The 21,907-nt window shown below is 42.4% G+C and overlaps 1 protein-coding gene and 1 long non-coding RNA gene across 5 annotated transcripts in view; one reads left to right on the forward strand and one right to left on the reverse strand.

Moving 5' to 3' along the window:
* The window catches only part of PRKN (parkin RBR E3 ubiquitin protein ligase), a 1,115,215-nt gene that overhangs the window by 95,558 nt on the left and 997,750 nt on the right, over positions 1 to 21,907 (reverse strand). The window lies entirely within an intron of this gene.
* Positions 41 to 18,037, forward strand: LOC109457155 (uncharacterized). The gene is made up of 3 exons (XR_002138975.2): positions 41 to 284; positions 12,234 to 12,398; positions 17,057 to 18,037. It is a non-coding gene; the product is annotated as an uncharacterized LOC109457155 (long non-coding RNA).

Below are 21,907 nucleotides of genomic sequence, written 5' to 3' on the forward strand. Positions count from 1 at the left end.
GGAAAGGAGAGTTGTGGGGAAGCCAGGGCTGCCAGGGGGCGGAAGCTCCCCCTGATGGTTTCCTTGGCACGTGTGACTCAGTCACACAGGGATCCATTTCAGAGCACACTGGAGATGTGCTGGAATTAGTGTGAAATTTCTACACTCCTTGGCTCTGACTGGGACATTCCATAATTACAATGAAATGAGACCATGCTTCACCGTCTCATACCCTCTGAGAAGTCATCTCGCATGAAAAGGACAGGAGTGGAGATCAAGAGCCAGCTTGTAGGAAACGCTAAGTGGTGGGTAAGTGGGGTGAAATGGCTTTGATGCAAACCAACACATGCGGCTCCATTAGGCAGTAAGCGGGCAAGGACGTGAGCATTCTATTTGTTAATTAACTTGGGTGGTGTTGGACAGCGAGGTATCCTGAGGAAAAGCCGAGAGCACTTATCTCACCAGTGTGGTTAATTGTTAGAGAACATTGCTCATGCGGAATTTCCTACCTCGCATTTTAAAAGGAGATCATTTTGCTTTCCAAGTGTTAAAAACAGTAAGGGACTCCTTTTGCAGGCTACTGGCAGCTTGTATTGGTGATGAAAAAAATGCCTGGGAGTTTTATTGAGTTCAAGGTTAATGAACAAAGGTGATGAAGACGGTCTTCCTTTAAATTAGCTGCAGCATAGATCAGATGTACTTAATCTGGGGGACGATTATTGGAAACGAGGAAGGATTAACTGCTCTGGTGTCTTTATACAGAATACTTTTAAAAACAATTTTCACTTTTTTCTGTCTGACAAAGGAGAAAACCTGAAAATTCAGCCAGTGAAATAGATATGTCACATTATTAGAAGGCATAAGCCTTACTAACAGGAGAGCTGTCCTGATAATGGTGGCCAATTCTCAGAAGAACGTTTATGTAACGTGTTCCTTGCTCGCCAGTGTAACCTGGGAGTGCAGGGAATAAATACCCTGGGATCCTTCTGACTGCACTGACCGGGCAGGTAGAAGATGGTGACCAGTCTCCAAAGCAAGAAAGAATGATATAAAAAGTCGCCTTCCATCGACAGATTTGTGTAAGGTCTGTATAAAGAGATACTTGATTGTACCTGAGCTGTACCTGAGCTGTATCACAGTGACCTGAATTAACAAAGAGAAATGGCAACGTGTCCCATCTTAGCTCTTCTGAGGACACGAAATGACAGTATACGTGGGTAGGTTATGCACGTCTTTTCCAAGGTTTGGGGCATGGCTGATACTCACGAGTGGCATGACCACTGGAGTTATTGTCTCACTGCACAGTGTTAGAGTGACAGGGAGCTTAATGGCAGGTACTTCAGAACAATAGGCATAAACGAGTGTGTCTTGGGCAGAACAAGACGTGTGTTTGTCACCACTTCTCATCCTATAGTTCCATAATTATTAGGTTGGTGTGAAAATAATTGCAGTTTTTGCAATTATTTTTAATCTTTTAAACCGCAATTACTTTGCACCAACCTAATACATGTCCCCTGTTCACATACATCATGCCTCTTTTTATGGCACCATTTCCACTGGAATGTGAAGTGAACATACAGCAGTTATATAACTTTATTATTAATACTTATTAATAAAATAACACAAGTAGATAGGCCATTTTATAAAATAAATAATACTAATAATTACTATTGATTGTTATTGTACGTACACATATACTAATAATTTACAAAATACACTTGACAGAATTATTTCATTTACTCCTCAAAATAGCTGATAAGTGGCTTCTCCAAAGAATTCTGAATGAGTTATCAAATATAGCAAGTAAATAAGCTTTATATAGATACACTAATGCAATGATACAAATACAGTCATTACACATAATATTAGAATAATCTTTAATTATTAGGATTATTACAGCGATAGGATTTTACTTCTGTTAATGTAGTCTAAGAAAATAACCAAATAAATACTAAGAGCTTGATGGACAAGAATTTTTTTTTTTTTGTAAAGTCGCTTATAATGGCAAAATAATTTAAAGCTCAGATATGGGTAGTTCATTCAACAAACTATGATACATTCATAAAATGGAACACTACACAGCAATGAAAACAATTTAGATATAGCATGCAACAACTGGGGTGAAAAAGAAACAAATATATGTTGTTGCATATATATTCCCAGAGCATTTCTGGGATGATAACTGCTAAGTGGTTACCTCTAGGACCTGTAAATGGGGCCTGGAGGACAAAAATCCTTATACATACCTGGTGATTGCATATCAACTGATTATCACAATAGTGGAACTTAGAAATAATATTATAACTGTACTTATTACACGCATGCCTATAGCATGTATACATATAGTATTTAATAAAATAATATGTAAAAGTTAATACGCATAATACTATTATAATATTTAAAAAATTTCAAGTGTGTGTATGTATCCTAAAATGCCTCAAAAGATAAAAAAGTAATAGTGAGCAGTGGGATTGCTACTGCTTTGTACTACTTTGTATGTTAGCTTTACATTCTTTCATCTTGTTCAGATGTGTTATCATAATGCATTGATGTTTTATAATCAGAAAGCCACTAGCAATGCCATTTCAATTTTGAGAACAGAGCTGAAGGATTCAGCTAGGCTGGCTTAAGTGTTTCAATTTGGTGAAGAAGGATTTAATCCTGATGTGGCAACGTTAACTTTCTCGGCATATGCTCCATCCCCAGGGAGGATGACAGTCAAAACAGTCTTGAACTTGGTGGAAAATAAGAGAATTGAAGGACTTCTTTTAAAAGATAAGCTACATTACTTTCAGATAATTGGGTTTGGTTTGGTTTCAGGAGAAAACTTCCTCCTGTAAAGGGTGGGTTGCAAAGAGCAGCTGTCAGGAGGCACCCCACACTTTGTGACAGCGTTGGTTCTGTTCACCAACCACTCCAGCCCTCTGCTTTCCAGGTCAGGAAGGAATGCACTTCCCGAATGAAGTTAGATAAGGCTGTGTGATTTGTTCTGGACAAAGACGTGTGAACAGAAGTGATAATTGTCACTTCTGGGTGGGAGCTTCAAGGGCAAATGCACAATTCTTTGTTCCCTTCCCTTTGGTGTGGAGATCATGGAAGTTCAGGCCCAAATGGGGGTCCTTCGACCCAGGTTCCTGAGTGACTAGGACATGCAGAGCTTCCTTCCGACATGTGTTAGAATGAGCAAGAAATGAACAGCATGAGCAAGAAATGAACACTGATTGTTCATATCTCAGGCCACTGAGATTTTGGAGAACTTACGTGAATGTAGCGTAACCTCGCTTGTCCTAACTACGCAATTTGTGAAGTTCAGTGCAAAATGAAAATACAGACCCTCTCATTCCAAAATTTCTCAGCATTTCAAGATGGTGACAATGAAGCGTTAAATACGCAGGCCCCCTGAGTGTAGGACACTTTGTGATTGCACAGGTCACGTGCCCAGGAAGCTGCTTATTTCCCATTCGATCGCAGCAATGCTGGAAAATGGGTCACAACTGCCTTATTCTGCATCTGAGGACCGTGAGAGCTTAAGCATCTTGCTAACAACTGTAGAGCTGGTAAATGTCAGAAACGGAATCTGATTATATTGGTGTTATCAACATGGTCGGAATGGGTCTCTTGCAGGTTGATGGAGCTGGGCTTTAGGGCACATGGCGCCAAGCCTACCACTGCAGGAGGCAGAAAAGGCTTAGGAAATACTGAATCCTCAATAGAAAACCACCTACCTGGAACCCTCCGTAGAAGAACAAAAGAGTTCAAGTGTAACCCATTACAGACTAAGTGAATGTGTTTTTAAACCAACAAGTATAATTGGTAATGCCAATCCTTTATCTGAAATACCTGTGTCAGCACGTGCTGAAGAGGATCAATAAAGCAAAGCAGGCACAGCTTTCAATTTCATTGCTATAACTAATTAGCATTAGGGAAACCATTTTCATAAGCAATACGCTAACAACCACTTGGTGACTGGAAACAAAAGCTGATAGTTCAGCTTTCTCCATAGTAACCAGACGTGGGAAAGAACAATCCAGAAAAGAGGACTGGCCGTTTTGCTCTGGCAGCACTGAGAAGTAACCTTCACTGCCCTTCAACTTACTGTCACAAAGAATATCGGAATATTCAAGCCAAGGCTGTGTTTGGAATTAAATACATTCCTACCACAATGAAACATTTTGTATGTCCTTCTGAAAAGCCATCCAAAACGTGTAAAAACCATTGTTAAAAAAAGCTCATCCAATATAATCTCATGGTTTTTCTTTGAGAATGCCTCCCACCCCTCCACCTCACGTTTCCTGCTGCTCTACGCCTCGTAAGGACCCAGTCACAGGGAACGCAGGCATCAGCAAAGGGGAAGAAGAAAAATTTGGCTCAGAGAGTGTAGGTAGTGAATTTGGTAACAAGAAAAGGCAGCTGTCATTTAATTATGGGCTTCATATCTGACGTCTTGTTCTGTTTGGTCTCTCTGTTATTGTTCTTCATTGCTTACGCGCTAGAACACACTAGTGAAATAGCACAAATCCTGTGCCATTTTCTTCTTCTTTCATGAAAACTCAGTTTGGGTAATTTTTGGAAGGAAGGAAGGAAGAAGCGAGGTAGGGAAGGAAGAAAAAAACGAAGAGAAAAAAATGCAGTTTGTACCAGTTCCGTAAGGAAATCAGGGTGATGTTGCTACATAAATATGTTCATTTCAGAAGAAAGTGCAACAGTATCATAAGTTACCAATGATGGATTCAGCAGTCACTTAAAATGAAAAAGGTAGGTAATTTTTAAAGAAATCATTTATCTCAATTAAAATTGTTAATGAGCACATCCATTTTTGAAAACCCTGTATTGAAAGGGTAACGTAATACAACAACAAAGAATTTAAGTTATGTTACTCAACTAAATTTCACAATAAATGATAAATTTGAAGTTTTATGACTCAAATAGTCGTTTTAGGAAGTGTGTGGCATAATATTTACTACTCACTTCCTAACACTGACCATTTAAAGAATATTTGTCAGTCTGCTAGTATACTAGGTAGCTTAGGATCAAATAATCTTCCTCAAGGAGCTTTTGAAGAAATTTGACCTTGTCCCTACAATTAGATGAAGAAAACATTTGATACCAATTTGAATTCAAGTAGCTACACCAATAATATGGATGGGTGTTTTAAGTGAGGTAGATAACATAGATGAGGTAGTTGGCTTGAGAATTGGCTTTTAAATAATACCTACCTTCTCTATAGAATTTGGAATATTTTAGAAACAACGGAATAAAGTACCACTTCATATTGAATGGACAGGGGAGCATGAAGGATGCTTTCTATGGAACCATTAATTCCACGCAAGTGGGGCTGACTTTTGGAGTATTTGACTTAGTTTGAGTACTTGACTTTCCTTGACCATGAGGCTGATACATGGGTAATGGCCCTGAGTCTGGCAGTGCTTCTGTTTTTTTTTTTTTTTTTTCAAAGGTTAATTGAATTTTTATAAGGGTTTCACAGAGGACTTCCAAACTTTTTGGTATTAAAACAAAGGCCACCTGATAATAGTTTTAGAATATGACTTCCATAAGCACTTTAAGTATTTTAGCTTAATTTTCAGTGACTGTGTGGCATATTTAACATTTTATAGTTTTTGAGAATTTCCACTGACACTTTCAGCAGCTTCACTGAATTGAATCACAAAGTCAGGTATTTCAGAATCATCCCTTCTCCTACAGCTTCTTTCCAAGTTTGAAAGTCAATTTCGTTTTGTGACGGGAATGCTAGAGACTAAATCAGGGGACATCTCAGCAATTCCTGTGAGTTTAGCAGATAAATGGTATTTCAGATTTGTGATAACTAACACTTTGCCTTTAGTAATAATAAAAAATACTTGCATATTGTTAACGCAGAGGTGCTGAGAATTACTGAATACATGAAATGAGGGCAACTATTTTCATAGCCACACAGTAAGTGCCTGAATTGGTGCTGTTTTTAGGATCAACTCTAAAGCATGTGTTAATAGTTATACAAATGTTTCCAAGGGTTCCATTTTGGCTCTCCCCTGAAATTGCATGGTAGACATTCAGTGTGGGTGAAAGATGTGTCAAGCCTATGTGCTAACTAGCCCCACGTGCTTGCCTCAGGCTGCCTCTAGGTTAGGGAAGGGGTCATAGCCATAGCGTATGGACTGCATTAATTTTCAGCTTATAAACCCATGGGACGCCCATGGGCTTCCCCAATCTTTAACAAGCTACAATGCAATCCTTACCTCAACCACCACGTCCTTGAAGGTGCCATACACATTTAGTGTTTCTTTCCCCTTCCACAGATGGCACATTAGTAATTCAAATTGGTTGGTACTCATTGCGACCTCTTTTCCTTTCTTCTTAGGGACTGGGAGTAGTATATTAAGGTCACAACAGGAGTTCAGTGTGAAGAAAACTTTTCTGGTTTTAGTACATGTCTATTTTCTGAATGCCTGGAACTGGCTTGCAAACCACAATCCTTTTGCAATGCCAAGAAACCCTGTAAATCTCCAGATAGGGCAGCAAATCTGCAGAGAGCCTCTGTCGCTGTTATGATTTGTACCACTGTTACCGTTATTAATGATAACTAAGATGCATCGAGCCTGTTGTGTGCAGGCAGGTGTCCCAAAGGCTCAGCATCCATCGATCAGTCTGATTTTCACAATGACCCTGTCCTGGGAGATAGTTCATGGGATTTGCTCCAAGATGACATGACTGAGGCTTGGGAATCTCAGGCAGCTTTCTCCCAAATAAGCGACTGGTACAGAGTCAGATCTGAACGCAGGGGCCTTACTCAGAGTTTCTCAACTTCAGCACTATTGATACTTGGGGCTGGACAAGGTGTCATTATGGGGGCTGCCCTGTGCTTGCAGGATGGTCAGCATCTGTGGCCTCTACCCGCTAGATGCCAGCTGTCCCCCCAGCTGTGATCATCAGAACTGTCTCCAGACATTGCCAAGTGTCCCCTTAGGGGACAACATCACCTTCAGTGAAAAACCAGTCATGTGACTCAAAGATCCTGCTCTCAGATGCCTGGCTCTGCACTCGTCAGCTTCTGTGGCTCTGACAGATCCCTTCCCCACGTCCCTGAGGGAAAAACCAGGTCACACAAGCACAAGTGGGAAAGGAACCAGTCAGACCAGCTCGTGGGCTACTTCCCCAGACCAAGCATATTTGTCACATTTGAGCTTTAAGAACAAATTTGCATAGGCAAGTATGACATTTTCAATAAATCAGCGTTAAGGCTATAACAAATCTATTAATATTTTCAGGAGTCTATTATGTAACAAGTCATTCATTCAAATGACTACAGCCTTAGGTCTTGTCATGAAGTAAATTCGAGTTAATTTGGCAGGCTAGGAGAAACAGGCAGAGTACCTTGTATTTCCTGGCTATGCCAGTGCTTGGTGTGATACAGAAAAATGCGTAGGAATCTCCATCAGCTAATTCTCGTGATTTCCCCATTGTTTCTTTAAAATAAAACCTGTTTCCCTGTTTCCTTCCTCCTAATTCATTTTTGCTCTTGTGTGTGTTCTGTCATGGACGACATGAACACACAAGCTGGGCTGGTTTTCTAACATAATGAATGTAAACGGTAATAAGTGGAGTTATAAATGAGAAAATTTCTATCATCATAATTAAAATATATTTGTTTAAAATTCATGGGTCAACTTGCATTTCTCCCCCAAACCACTCTAATTGATATAAGGTGGGATCAGAGTTTTGAGGGGGACAAAACTTCATCCAGACAGCCTCAGAATTTTAGGAGATTCTGACACACTAATTTCATACAACTTTTCACATGAGACAACAGAGACGCCGAGAAGAGAAGTCACTGGTCCAGGTGACATGATGGCAGGACAAGGATCAAGACTTAGGTCTTCTTCCTTTTAAACTTGTGCTCTGTGAGGCTCACATGCCTCTCGTATCAAATTACTTAATTTATCAGCATAAAACCCAAAACCTTGGGGATGCTATTAGCAAGTTACTATTTCAGTTCTTTTGGGAATCTGTTAATTGCCCTTTCATGAGTGCTGCTCATTATGATTAAGACTTTGATTAAATGGAGAAGTCTAGACTTTGTATAACATCACAGACATAGTTAACATGAATTTAAAATATCAAAGCAGCATGAATTCTCCATTCAAATCTTTCAACACTATAATACGAACATTTAATCAATTGAGGATTTTTCAAGAACCTGCTTTGTGCTGGTGTAACCTGATGTTCCCCTCAAGGAGCTTGCAGTTTAATTCAGGACAGCTTATATCTGAAACAACAATGTCAGTGTGAGTCACAGAATTCAGAGGAGATGTAGGTCGACTTCACGGAAGTCGGGGCACTTGTGATAAAGGATGAATAGAACTTAGCGAGAGGGGAAGAGAAGGGCATTCTGGGTGAGAGGGCAATGGCAGGAAGAATGGCTGACATTGACCGAGGCGTGAAGTGCTGTACGGGGATAGCGTTTAATTCTCAAAGTTTTAAGTACTATCGCTCAGCCCTTTTACAGAGGAAGACATGTAGGCACAGAGCTTCAGTTACACAGCCGCTCAGTGAAGGGACTGGGACTCCAGCCTGACTTTGGGCCCCATGCTCCCATCTACTCTATCCTACTGCCCTCGTGTGTGTGTGTGTGTGTGTGTGTGTGTGTGTACACGCGTGTGCACGTGCGCACATGTGCACACGCGTCAAGCAAGGAAGACAGCGACTTGGGAAAAGGAAGTTTCCAGAACAAAAGGTGCGTGTTGGGAAAGTACCGAGACAGGCCTGGAAGGCCAGGAAAAGGATTTTAGACTATAAAGCTGTGTAATTTTATAGAGAATCGTACTCAGGTTTTGATGGTCACTTAGGCAGAATAGCATCTGTTTTAGCCTTGTGAACAACTCCAAACAAAAGTTAGTTGACTAATGTTGACAACCGCTATAATAACCCATATGTAATGCACTTATGGGGTAGGGACTAACCTTACTGTTCATTCATCCAGAAAGTCTGGGCAGAGAGGCTCTGCGCTAATTCTCCTCGCCGTGCCCTGGGTCTCGCATGACGGCTGGCTTCAGGAGGCACACCCAGTACATGAACGTTTGCTGATGAATGAATGAAATCGCCTCCTCTCCCTTCCTTTCTCTCCATCTTCTTTCCTCCCCCCTTAAATAAATATTTATCGATTGCCTATGCACTGAATAGAAATAAAACAGATGAGTTCCCTGCTCCCATGAAATAGAGGGGGAGGTAAGACAGAAAATCAATAAGGCAATTAAACAAATAGTAGGATTGCAGTAGTGATAGATGTTATGAAGAAAGTAGGGCTGGATTATGGGATGGATCATGCCACGGGGTGGGGAGGGTAATCAGAGACAGCCTGTCTCAGAGGGGCACACATGAAAATGCAGAGCGGAAGGCAGCCATGCAAACATCACGGCGAAGGTATTCCAGGAAGAGGAAGTAAAGGCCCTCAAGAGACGATGAGTCTGGTTCATTTAAAGACACCATGAGGGGCCAGTGGGGCCAGAGCACTGTCGACAAGGAGACAGTGAGAGGGATGAGGACAGGTCAGATCGCATCGGTCTTTGTAGGATGTGAGAAGGACTCTGAATTTTGTCCTAAGCACTAGGAAGCTGGTGGAGTCATTAACACAAACTTGAAATGAACTCCCATCCACGTACTAACCAGGCCCGACCCTGCTTAGCTTCCGAGATCAGATGAGATTGGGCGCGTTCAGGGTGGTATGGCCATAGACTTAAACGGAACTCAAGTAATGCCTACAGAGGAGCAGCAAAAGAATAAAGACCAAGAAGGAATTTCTGACAGTGAATCTGAGAAGGAAGAACCATGAAGATAAAGACGGCACTAACTAGGAAGAAAATAGCCGACCATATTGAATGCTGAGGAGAAATTAAAGTGGACGGAAATGGAACACAGCCCCTCAGTACTGAAGAGTTCATTAGTCACCTCTGGCTGATCATTTGATTCACTCTAAAGATATATTTCAGGTATGAGGAGACTAGAAGAGAAAAACGAAAGGAAAGGGGGTTGATGGTTTTCAAAATTATAATACTATTCAAAAAGGATCTCAAAAACGAAAACCAGTTTTGCCACACTCATTTCCAATATACATTTTATTGTCTTTTTTCGTTTCTTTCCTCTGTGCCTTCTCCCTCCCTTACTCCTTTTTTCCTCTCCTTCCTTCCCTTCCTTCTTTCCTTCATGGAACTTACATTGTTTACACTTTTTGTATTTCAGTTTGTCAGGAAAGTGACTAAATTTATTCTAACGAAATATCAGGGCAGTGTAATCATAAAAATATAAATGTCTATATTTCTAAACAGCCTATAGAATAGTAACTAGGCTTATTATACTTATAATTTTTTTTAAAAATCAAATCATGAATTATTGATGCAGGCATTCCTAGATTGTCATTGTGATACCATTTCTGGTATATTTCCTTGTTGAATTGTCAAGATTTGCTTTATTATCTCAAGGATGACAGTATTTTCAAGGGAAAGAAAAGCTTTTAAAAACCAGACCATTACATGCAGGCTTCCCTCCAACTTCACAGGAGCTCCCTAATTCTTTGCTTGAGGCTGATTATTCCAGCACCAAGTTCTGGATGCATCTGAGCTCCAAAGTCTCCTGCCATACTGCTTCCAATTACTGTAAGCTGGCCATCAACTCCCTCAGAACCTCCTGGGTTCTGCTCGCCCATCTGTTGCCGCTGTGGCAGGAAGCGCCAGAAAGAAGGCAGCTGTTAGAAAAGTCCAACTTAATGGAGCATCAAGAGAACCGAAGGCCAGCAGTTACTGTACAGTGACGTGACATTCCCGTCCGGTGGCCAGGTTGAAGAGAAGACAGAAGCTGATTGAAATAAGGCCCGTGAGAGACTCCCGAACTGCAACCCGGACTGTGGAGGGCTACTTTTGGGGGGTGTCCTGGTACCAAGGACTCGCTGTGCAGGAGTCTACTCTGCCTGTCTACTAATCTATGCAGGGGTCTGGACTTTTGATAGATACCATTGGCTGTGTTCAGATCTCATGAATGAGTCAAACACTCAGTTATATGGTTGGCTGCTTTCCATTTTTTGGAAGTGATTCGGTTCTCTCTGTTTTCTATGCGCACTGGGTGGGGGACAGCAGGGCAACACTCAAGGATCACGTGCACTCACTTCCCCAAGCCTTTCAGGACAGCTCTGTGAAGCCGATACTGAATGTGAGAGGACGTCAAAGGGGTCAATTTAGGCTGATCCTACTAAACCTGGTTGAATATCGTTGGAAGAATCCTTCCTATTGCTCCAAAGGGAGGGGGCTTCTAATCGGTGGTGTGAGTTTGAGAAACCATTTCTTGGAGAACACGTGCTAGGCATGGGACTTGGACAAGTCCTTCATCGCTCTGTGCCTCAGTGCCCTCATCTAGCAGAACTGGAACACTGCTTGAAGACATGCACTTCCAAACTACTGATTAAGGATGGCACTATTGTTATCCCATCTGACAAAAGAACTGGCACGCAGCAAGGTTTAAGCTATTTGTCTGTCACCAGGTATCCTGTAAGTGGTGAAGCTGAGATTCAAATTCTGGAAGTCTGGCTCTTTCTCATCACACTAGATTGCCTCTCCTGAAAGAAGGGACTCAGTCAGTATTTAGTCAATCCATATAGCAATCAGATGAACTGATGGATAAATAGATAAATAGAGGGACTAAAGAGGGATCCTGGATGGCGTAAAGTATCTTAAGGTGAATAGTTAAAAGGTATGTTGCACAGAAAGAGGGGATGCAAAAAGGGTTGATGGGGACACTTGATAACAACTTTGTCATGTGTGTTTTTTGGGTTGACTGTGCATGGAACACCTTGGGGTGAAACAGAGTGATGCACGTAGGCAAAGAGCAGCAAAAGCATGTGGGCTCCTCCTCCTCCTTCGGGGAGGAGATGTTTTCTGTCAGAATGATTAGTTGGAGCTAGAAGTAAAGGCCCTCAATTAGCACGCTTTCAAAATGCCATATGTAAGTGACTAATGAAGTGACAGCCTGAAGGCAACAACAGAGGGCTAGCTGGGGAGGACAAGACAAGAGCTGGGGAGGCAGATATCAGTCAACTGTTTGTAACATGTTCAAGGGTACACCCACAAAACTAAACAAATGGTTTTCCCCCTACTTTGAAGACAGAGACTGGAAAATCATTTCTAACAGCGGTGTCTGATTTAGCGGATGTTTGTAGATGCAGCCTATACTTGGTTTTATACCAGATTTACTAGAACATTCTACACTTTCAGAACCATTTGGCAGTTTGAAGCAAAAAAGTAAGAAGCCATCCAGGTTACAGAAGATGCACCACAGAGATTCACAGAAGACACTGTTGGAATAAAAGCACTCTATTGGGACTTTGTGATGTCCTGTTCACTCTTACCTCGACTCTTCACCCAACGCTTTCCATCCAGGTAGGTCAGAGTGAATGGTTTTGATTACTTCAAAACCTTAACAGCAATGTCTTTCATTGTGAAAAATAATATAAATGGAGCCACTTCAAAATGGAGTCGGAGCTGCCATCCCAGGGGAACTGCCTGGCATGTCTAACTCCTCAGACCTTTGGAATATTTGAGCTGGGCAAAATAACCTTTGGACTGGGCCAAAACAACATTGTACTCCAAAGAACCGTTTGCAAAGCTAACAGCAAAGCAGACATTCTGACGACCAGACGGAAAGTTAAAGACACTCTTTAGAATTAGCACCACCATGTATAGTTAAAGAATAACTTAGCTAATTTGCACCTACAGAAATTTATTCTTTGACTTATTAACACCAGTAGAGAGTCCTTCCTTCTCTTTATGGAATTACTCCCTTCCCTTTCTCATAAAGCCCCTTGCTTTCACCTCCTATTTGGAACACTATTTGGGTTTCTGCCTGAATCAATGCTTCGCGAATCGCTATTCTCTTGGATCTCACATGCTGTTGCCTCTCACTTTGGCTCACTGGGATCCAAGCAGAAGTCAAGCAATTTCTTGGTTGTGTCTTTAAAATGAAAGGGGTGTGCCCACTCCTTTTCCTTCCCCTTAGGCTGACGTGCAGCTGTGGTGGGATCCGTCTTCAGCGTATGGAAGAGGTCACACTCGAGGGACAGCAGAACCACAGGGAGTCTTGGATCACCTGTGGGGACTGTCACCAGCGAGAGAGAGAGAACGAAGCATCTGTCTTGTTTACACGACTGAATTTTATTTGTAACAGTTACCTTGATTTACTTCCCTCATTTCTGGATCCAGATTCCCTGCCCTCTTAGTGGGGCTGTAGCCAACTCTTCCCTCAGGCCTCAGCGTAAGCTTAGGTTAGCAGGTGGCCTTTTCTAACTTCCCGAAGGCTAGGTTACATTTCTCCTCACACGCTCCCATGACACCCGGAACTTTCCCTTTCTTAGCATTCATGCATGGGGTTCATGTCAGTGTCCCAACTTGACTGCAGGTACCATGAAAGCAGGGACCACTTGGCTCAGTGCTTGGTGCACAGAAAGGCTCCATATTTGCTGAAAGAATAAATGTAAATCAAGAAGCTTCACATGTAACCGAAACGTTCTTGTTCTCAAGGTTTGCTGAAAATACTGATCTGATTAGGTTTTGTCAGGTCATGCTAGAGAGCGTCAGAATGACATCCTACACAGGAGAAAGGCTGGGTGGATAATCTAGCTACCCAAGTGCTATGGGTTGAATTATTTCCTCCCCCAAATGATTTGTTGAAGTCTTAACCCATAGGACCTCAGAATGTGGTCTAATTTGGAGGGCTGGCTACGTGATGATGAAGGCAGAGATGGGGTGATGCACCTACATGTCACGGAATGCCAAGGATTGTTTGCGAACACCAGAATCTAGGAGAGGTGAGGAGTGATTCTCCTCTGTGGGTTTCAGAGGCATGGCTTTCCTGGCACTTTGGCTGTGGACTTACGGCCTCCAGAACTGTGAGACAATAACTGTTTGTTGTTTGAAGCCCCCCCCGCCCCACCAGCTTGTGGTATATTGCTACAGGGACCCTAGGAAACTCAGACACCAGGCAGATGGCACCCTAACACACCTGGTCCTCATACCTTTTCTTTCTAAGCACAACTCTACACCCTTCGGCCAAGGGTCAGCCCCCATACGGGAACAAGGTGGCTACTGGCTGGTGGCCTGCAAGGATGACACTTGTCAGCTCTCCACCACAGCCCACGTGTACCTTCAAGACTGGCAAGGAAGAGGACACTGCCAAGGAGTTAAAGGGATTTGTATCCCCTAAGCGTACGTACGTACGTTCTGTGGGGAAGAAGAGCGGAGGACAGGTGTCGCACCACAGGGAGCAAGAGGGACAGAACCATTCAGCTCACACAGAGGCACAATGATTTCTTCTTCACAACAGACCCTTCTGGCAAAGGCTATGATCTTAAGGAAAAAAAATTCTTGCTCTTCAGTCTTCCACTGAGAATAAATTAGGGGAGGTAATAGACATGCATTGCTCTTCTTTGAAGCTCTGTATTCCCGCTGAAAAGCATCAAGGCTATAGTTCTCAAGCCTGCATTTCTCTGCAGTGGTTATCTTTTTTTTTTTTTTTCAACAAAGTATTTCCCCCTCACAGGCTGAATAGTTAGCACCACAAAGTGTTTCCTGCAGCCCTCTTTCCTCTCCTCTCTTTCAATTTGGAAGACCACTCAGTGACCCTTTTCTATTTGACAGAATTCACATCAAAAACAAAGGATATGAGGCCAGGAGTTTGCTCTCGGTGTTGCCAGGTGGGAGGGAGACAGTGGCGGTGATAAGTAGCTGCGACTGCTCCAACCTCTGCCCAGGAGACCCTCCCAAGGGTCTCAGATACAAATGTTCCTTCATGATGTTTGCCCATTATTTTCACTTAAAAGAAATATTTTAATATAGATAGTTTAAATTGCATGATGGTAATTATCCTTCTAAATCTGGTTAAGTGACATGATAGAAGAAATCTGTTTCCACAAGGGGTATTTGCTGTTCAATAGATGGGTCTAATTTTCCGTAGTAGGAGGATTCATATTATAAGCATCGAGACCGCCTTCTTTCATTAGTTATTTATAAGGCTCGTATTAGACTGGTTAAGCTCACACAGGAGAAAAAAGATAAATTGTTGTTAATCAATTTCTAATCTGATCTATCCATTACTTAGCTGATAGAGAGTTATGTTCACCAAGAGGATTTTGATTCAGGCTGCAAATCGTGGTCATGTTATATATGACATTAATTGATAAATTGAACATTCAACTTTTAAAAATTAGTTCTTGTGTCATATTTGTTATGTTGCTCCTTTCCTCAAAAACCCCATAAGAATTTCTTGGGCAGAGTAAACATACAGTTGGTGGCTTGGAATTCAAGACTTACCCCCACACCACCATGTAACCCAGCTTTGGTGGGTATTAAAAGTGCTCAATAGTAGTTTCAGTTCTCTGCTCCCTCACAGCTCACACGACGATGGTGCTATCTCACCCCCACAAGGTGGATGGAGCCAAATGACTCGTGTGGTCAGTGAAATGTGAGTGGAACTGACCTGTGTAACTTCCAGGCCAAAGCCTTTAGTTGCTGGGCTTAACTTTCCATCCCTCCCTCATCCCTGCTTTGGTGACCGTCGGTCCCCAGCAGCTGAACCCTGATTGGGAATGAGGTGGACTAGAGCTCCCCACCTCCCTGAGTGGACATGTCTCGTGAGTGACAAACCAACCTTTGCTGTTCTAAGCCACTACAATTTTGAGGTTGTTACTGCAGCAGACATTAGCCTATCCTGACTGAGATATTGAGCATTTTCTTTTTGTTTGTTTGTTTGTTTGTTTTTTTAGTTTTAGCAGCCAAATTCTATTTTCAAATGAAATCTGACATGGAGCACCTATGCGTTATGAAAGCAGAGCTAGTCTATGGCGGGTAGGTGAGCTGGTATGTGGGAGCAGGAGGGCATGGCTTCAGTCTCACTTTCTGCACAAGCTTGTGGCCTCCTAGTATTTACTAGAACTCAGGCTGAAAACCAATGATCTCATCCAAACAATCTTTCCAACTAAACTTTTAGTCCAAAGGTCATGTGGATCTGGATCCACACAAATGTTTTGTTTTATTTTGGCCCAGATTGTTTTAAAAGAATCTAAGTCAACATTAAAAAAAATAGACTATACGTAAAATTCTGAACTTCCCTGGACAAGGTGAAGAATTGGGGACCCTTCCCCCATTGTTTCCCCATCACAAGGGTCTCATCTGCTGCCATTTGTCATAACACTTGCATGTCTATTTCACTCAGAGAAAGGTTTCTCTGTCCCATGTCTATCAAAAGTGGAAGAATAGAAAAAGAAGGCTGCGTTTTTCTAAAAGTCAAAAAAACAGCGTATTTCTTTGTGGAGTGCATAATATTCCTAAGTATTGAAATGAAAACTAAGTTTATCAGTTTTATACCCCTCGTTTTAGTCACTCCTACCGTGTGTCCCCCAAAACAAGACCTAGCCAGACAATCAGCTCTACTGCATCTTTTGGAGCAAAAATTAATATAAGACCCGGTCTTACATTATATAAGACCTGATATTATATTATATTATATTATTATTATATTTTACCTGGTGTTGTTATGTTATGTTACATTACGTTACGTAACATTACGTTACATTGTGTTATATTATATTATATAAGACCCCGTCTTATATTATAGTAAAATAAGACCAGGTCTTATATTAATTTTTGCTCCAAAAGACGCATTAGAGCTGATTGTCTGGCTAGGTCTTCTTTTTGGGGAAAACATGGTATTACTTGTTGCTCCTTATAAGCTTTAGAATTTGTGACATCTCTTCTAGTCCCTTACTTATACCTTGATTTCTGAAGATGTGACCCCTGAACCACATGGACCCAAGTTATCTCGGATGCTCGTGAGAAATGTACATTGTTAGTACCATTTCAGACCTGCTGAATTAGAGCTTGTGGTGGAGGGCCCCAGGAATCTGACTTTTTCATAAGGTTCCCCTTCCTGAAGACAACTCCTGGGCAAAATTAAGTTGGAGAATTACCTAACAATTAAGTTGAGATAACCATATATTTAGAACCAAAGTTCTATGAACTGATAAAGAATTTTCATTCTCTTCTAGGTTTAAGAAATGATTCAGAAAGCAGAATTTGGATACCAAAATAGTATGATTTCTGAAATGGCGTATAGGAACAACGAAATAAAATATTTGAAACAACAACTATTCTCAAGATTAAACATGAACTGAATAGCAAGACGTCTTACGAATGTTACCCTCATTTTTCCCCCGCTCTTGTTCATGCTGTCTCATCTGTCAGAAGACCTTTCTCCATGTTCGTTTATGGAAATCTCACCCATCTTTAATGTACAGATGAAATGTTAATGAAAATTAACAATGACTCTTTACTATCACCTAAATTTGATTGACTGTCTTTTTAATGTTTTAACTTTTAAATAGATTTTGTTTTTTAGAGCAGTTTACTATTCACAGAAAAATTAAGCAGAATGTACCGAGTTCCCACATAACCCCTGCTACCAACATCCTCACCCGAGTGGGACATTTGTTATAACTGACGAGCCTGTATGGACGCCATCACCACCCAAGTCCATAGCTTCTGTCAGGACTCACTCTTGGTGTTGTACACTTTACGGGGCTTGACAAAGGTAGAGACATACACCCACCATTCTAGGATCATGCAGAGGAGTTTCATTGCCTGAAAGTTCCTCTGTGCTCCATCTAGTCCTCCCTCCTTCCTCCCAACCACTGATCTTTTTACTGTCTCCAGAGTTTTGCCTTTTCCAGCATGACATATATTTGGAATCACACAGTATGTAACCTTTTCAGATTCACTTCTTTCACTTAGTAATATGCATTTAAGGTTCCTCCATGTCTTTTCATGGCTTGATAAATCATTCCTTTTCAGTACTGAATAATATTCCATTGTCTGGATATAAAACACAGTTTACTCATCCATCACCTAATGAAGGGCCTCTTAGTTGCTTCCAAGTTTTGGCGACTATGAATAAAGCTGTTACAAACATTTGTGTGCATGATTCCGTGTGGACAGAAGTTTTGACTCATGTTGGTAAATACCAAGGAGGGTGACTGCTGGATTGTATGGGGAGAGCATGCCTAGTTGTGTAAGTGGCACGATCCTTCATGAGGTCTTTGAGGAGGACCCAAGCGCGTGTTTAGAAGATGGAAGCACACTGGGTGGGGAAACGCTGTCAGTGATGTGAGAGAGAAGGTTTCAGTTATCAACTGAGAGAGAGCAATGCAATACCTTGACTACTGAATCAATATATACAAACTTTTTTATGAGTTATGTTAAAAACCTCTTATAGATCACATGAAGTGACTCTGAAGCGTGTTGTCATTGTCACCATTGGTAATGATGGCCATTTTGTGCCAGGTGCTGTTCAAGTGTTCCTCATATACCTATTTATTGAATCCTCACCTATGAGAGAGGTACTACTGCCCCCATTTTTCAGTTGAGGAAGCTGAGGCATTAAGACATTCAGTAACTGTAAAACACGCCAATACAGTATTTCCTCTAAGCTCATGAACAACTTTGTGTAGAAAACCAACAATGAAAAGATAGTTTCTACAAGTCTACATAACTGATGGTAAAGAACCAGTTCTAACCCAACTCAGGAAGTAAACAAAGTTCTCAGTACCTACGCTGCTTGCATTCCCACCCCTCCCTCTCCTCCCAAATGGTATTGCTTGACTCAAGAATCTTTCCTGACATTTAAAAATATGGGATAAACTGACCTGTTGTTTCTATGTATTGATCTTCGGGGATAGAGTAATAAGAGTGTCCTTAAGGACGAGGCCGGCAGTAAACAGGGAAGAGAGAAACGGGATTTGGGAGTAGCATGCCGGAATAGCAGGCAGGCTGTGCATTTATTATCTCATGTTGTACATGAGATATTGACTGCCACTCCCGACGACAGAAGAGTGTCGGTCAGGGGAGTTGGTGGCCCTGCCCCAACCTGGTGAGTAGGGGAAGGATGGTGTGTAACAGGTGTGAACAGTTGCTCTGGAGTAGCCGGACCCACACTCAGAACCAGACGCCACTACTTTGTAGCTGCCACGAGACACTGGGGCTGCCCCTGCACTGCTTTAAGCCACATTTTCTTCATTTAAGTTTTAGAAGGAGAATATTTATAACTTCACGAGTTTGTGGTGAGGATTAAGTTATATAATATATATCAAACTTCTCAATCAATGGAAAATCCTATTATGCTATGGATGATGAAGGAACCATTGCAGTGACTTTCTTTGGGTTTTCGAGCCCGAGGTGAACACCAGTTGTGTATTGTAAATTGCAAAGTGATCTGCCTCCTAGAGAATGGAAACAGGATCAGGGAAGACTTGGACATTATTTGCAAGAATAGATGGGTTAAAAATGGGTAGGACGGGAGGTGGGTGGGGGTTGGTAAACGGGAGGCTGTGGTAACCAGACTCCTAGGTAATTTACTGATTTTATTCTGGAGATCTTGATCTTTGTGGAAAAAGTTATTTAAAAAAGCCTTTCACATGCTAGCCAACACTCACGGACTTTATTCTTTGCTAGGCACTGTTCTTTATATACACTGTCTAGAGTGCATTCTCACAGCACATGGGGTAAGTACCATTTTTATCCTAAATAACCTTTGCCATCACTGAGCGAGGCTGTGTACATGTGTTAACTCAGTTAATAGATATGATGACCCCAGGAGGTAGGGACTTAATTACTGCCCGTTAAAGGGCATTTCTGGAGGTTAGAGGACTGGCTGCTGCATGGCTGAGCTGGGCTGCAAGGCAGGTGCTCTGTCCGCGGGGCAACCGGCTCTGGGAGTCTCTGCACTTGCATTGAAGGTCACATCTGAAGCAGTGCAGCCGGATGGGACAAAGAACTGCAATTGCTAAATTTAAAAAAAAGATTGTAAACATCATTCACCGCACCGTGGGGTGGCCACAATACAAAGTGAGCTGTAAGCGTTCTGTTAGAATCCGCTGTTAGGGAGCCTGGCTTCCCCTAAGGACAGCTGCTTCCATCGGATAATGATAACGATGTCACTGGCCGTGCCTCCTTCTGCCTTGATTAGTGAGCTGCCCCAGGCTTAATTAGAGCTTCACGGGGCCTCTACCATCCGCATAACTCGTGCTTTTCCTGTAATCTGGGGTTTCGACCTTCACGTAGTGTATTATTATTATCTTCCTATGTTTATTCCTGTAGCATGAGGAAAGATAATACATTTTGAAGGTCATATCAATGACATGGACGTAGAAATAGAGGATGTAATTTTTCATGTTTTAAGATGTCAGAAAACTCTAAGAGAGTCAGTAACTTTGATGCTTGAAGAAGGACCCAAAGGGTCTCAGAAGGCTGGATGAATAAGCCAAAACTGACTATATAAATTAAATGAACATGATTGAAAATCATGACCGCAGAGGTATCTACACGTCAGAGCTGTGGGAAGGCTGACTACCTGAGGAAGAGCCCAGAGGCAGGGCCGAATAGACCCCCATGGGGACTTTTCCACAGGACAGTCCCCTGCCAGGCATCCTTTTCTCCCAACGCCGAGAATCACTACACTGAGCCGTGAGCCAGGTAGGAGGGGTGCACGGGCCTCAGGTGTGCCGGGACACAGAAAGGGTGGAGGACCCTTCCCCAGTCCTCAGCTGTTGACTGAGTTGCTATCATAGTCAGGAGTTAACACACGAGTGAGCAGAACAAACATTAGAAAACTTCCATTTCCATTAACTGTAGACTCAATAGAAACTACAAGTTAGTTGTCTAATTAACAAATTCATCAACAGTGCTCATTAAATGACTGTTCTGTGCCAGTAACTGTGCGGGATTAGTGGGTCCAACAGGGTCATGGGCGAGGGGACCAAGTGCAAAGCCACGGAGGGTATCAGCGGGTTGGGCGGGAGCCCAGGACATGCAGGGGCGGGCACCCCGCGGGTCTTGTTGGGAAGCTCCCAGCACACACTCCGTGCTCAATAACACAGTGTAAGTGCGATATTAGTTAACACATTTAAATCTGTTTAGGCAAGTATGCTACGACTGCCAAAAATGCTAACTCAACCAGCACAAGCCCATGGTCTAGAGTGCACAGAGAGGCCACATCAGGGAGCCACATTTTAAGAGACATCAATGCAGCGCAACACATCCAGACAGGACAACGTAAGGAGCCGGGGTGACAGCACCGGACAGAAGCTGAGGCTCCAGAGAAAAAGGCTGGAGAGTAGACATTACAGACTCAACTAACTCAGATAGTGCGAGTGACCTAGTATACGAAAGAACTTTCTTTTTGAAATCCCTCTCTTAAAATCACAGTTCTTCCTAAATGATTGGAACTTCTTGCTACTTAGTTGGATGCCTGCCTATGAAGGAAGCTGTGTGGAGCTGATGCAGGAAAGTGTGGGGGGTTTGATGACTGACCTTAAGTGCCCTTTGCACCTGAGAATCTGTGCAGCTAAGAAGAAGATCCTGTTTAGGTGTGAATGAAATTTTCTCAAGGTATCTGTTGGGCTTGGCTTTGGAAAGCCTGTTCATGCCTATGGAATGGAGGGCTCTGTTCCCTATCAAACGCATTTAAGGAACCAGCCCTCAGTTTTGACACAACGATTGTGTAGACCATTAAATCTCATGATGCATATGTCTGCCCCTACATAACCTGACTTAACCCTGTAGAGTAACTGGAGGCTGACCACCACCAGTTGTCATCTGCCATCTCTTCTTCTAGGTGGCGTCACCGTGCTCAGGCCACCAGGGCACGTTCCAGTTCCAGGGAGCTGCTGGGCGCAGCCACTTCCGCTGGGACCGAGAGCCCTCCACATTAGCACATGGCTGTCAGGAAGGGATTCTTCCTGCTTCCAGACTCTTCTTCCCACAACCTCCTCCCTTTGCCTGCTCTTTATCTTTACTCTTTCCCTCTTCCTAATGGTACAATGTACAATTGGTGTTTTCTGACCATG

This window comes from Rhinolophus sinicus, linkage group LG05, assembly GCF_036562045.2.
Source record: "Rhinolophus sinicus isolate RSC01 linkage group LG05, ASM3656204v1, whole genome shotgun sequence".
In the NCBI taxonomy this organism is placed as follows: domain Eukaryota; kingdom Metazoa; phylum Chordata; class Mammalia; order Chiroptera; family Rhinolophidae; genus Rhinolophus; species Rhinolophus sinicus.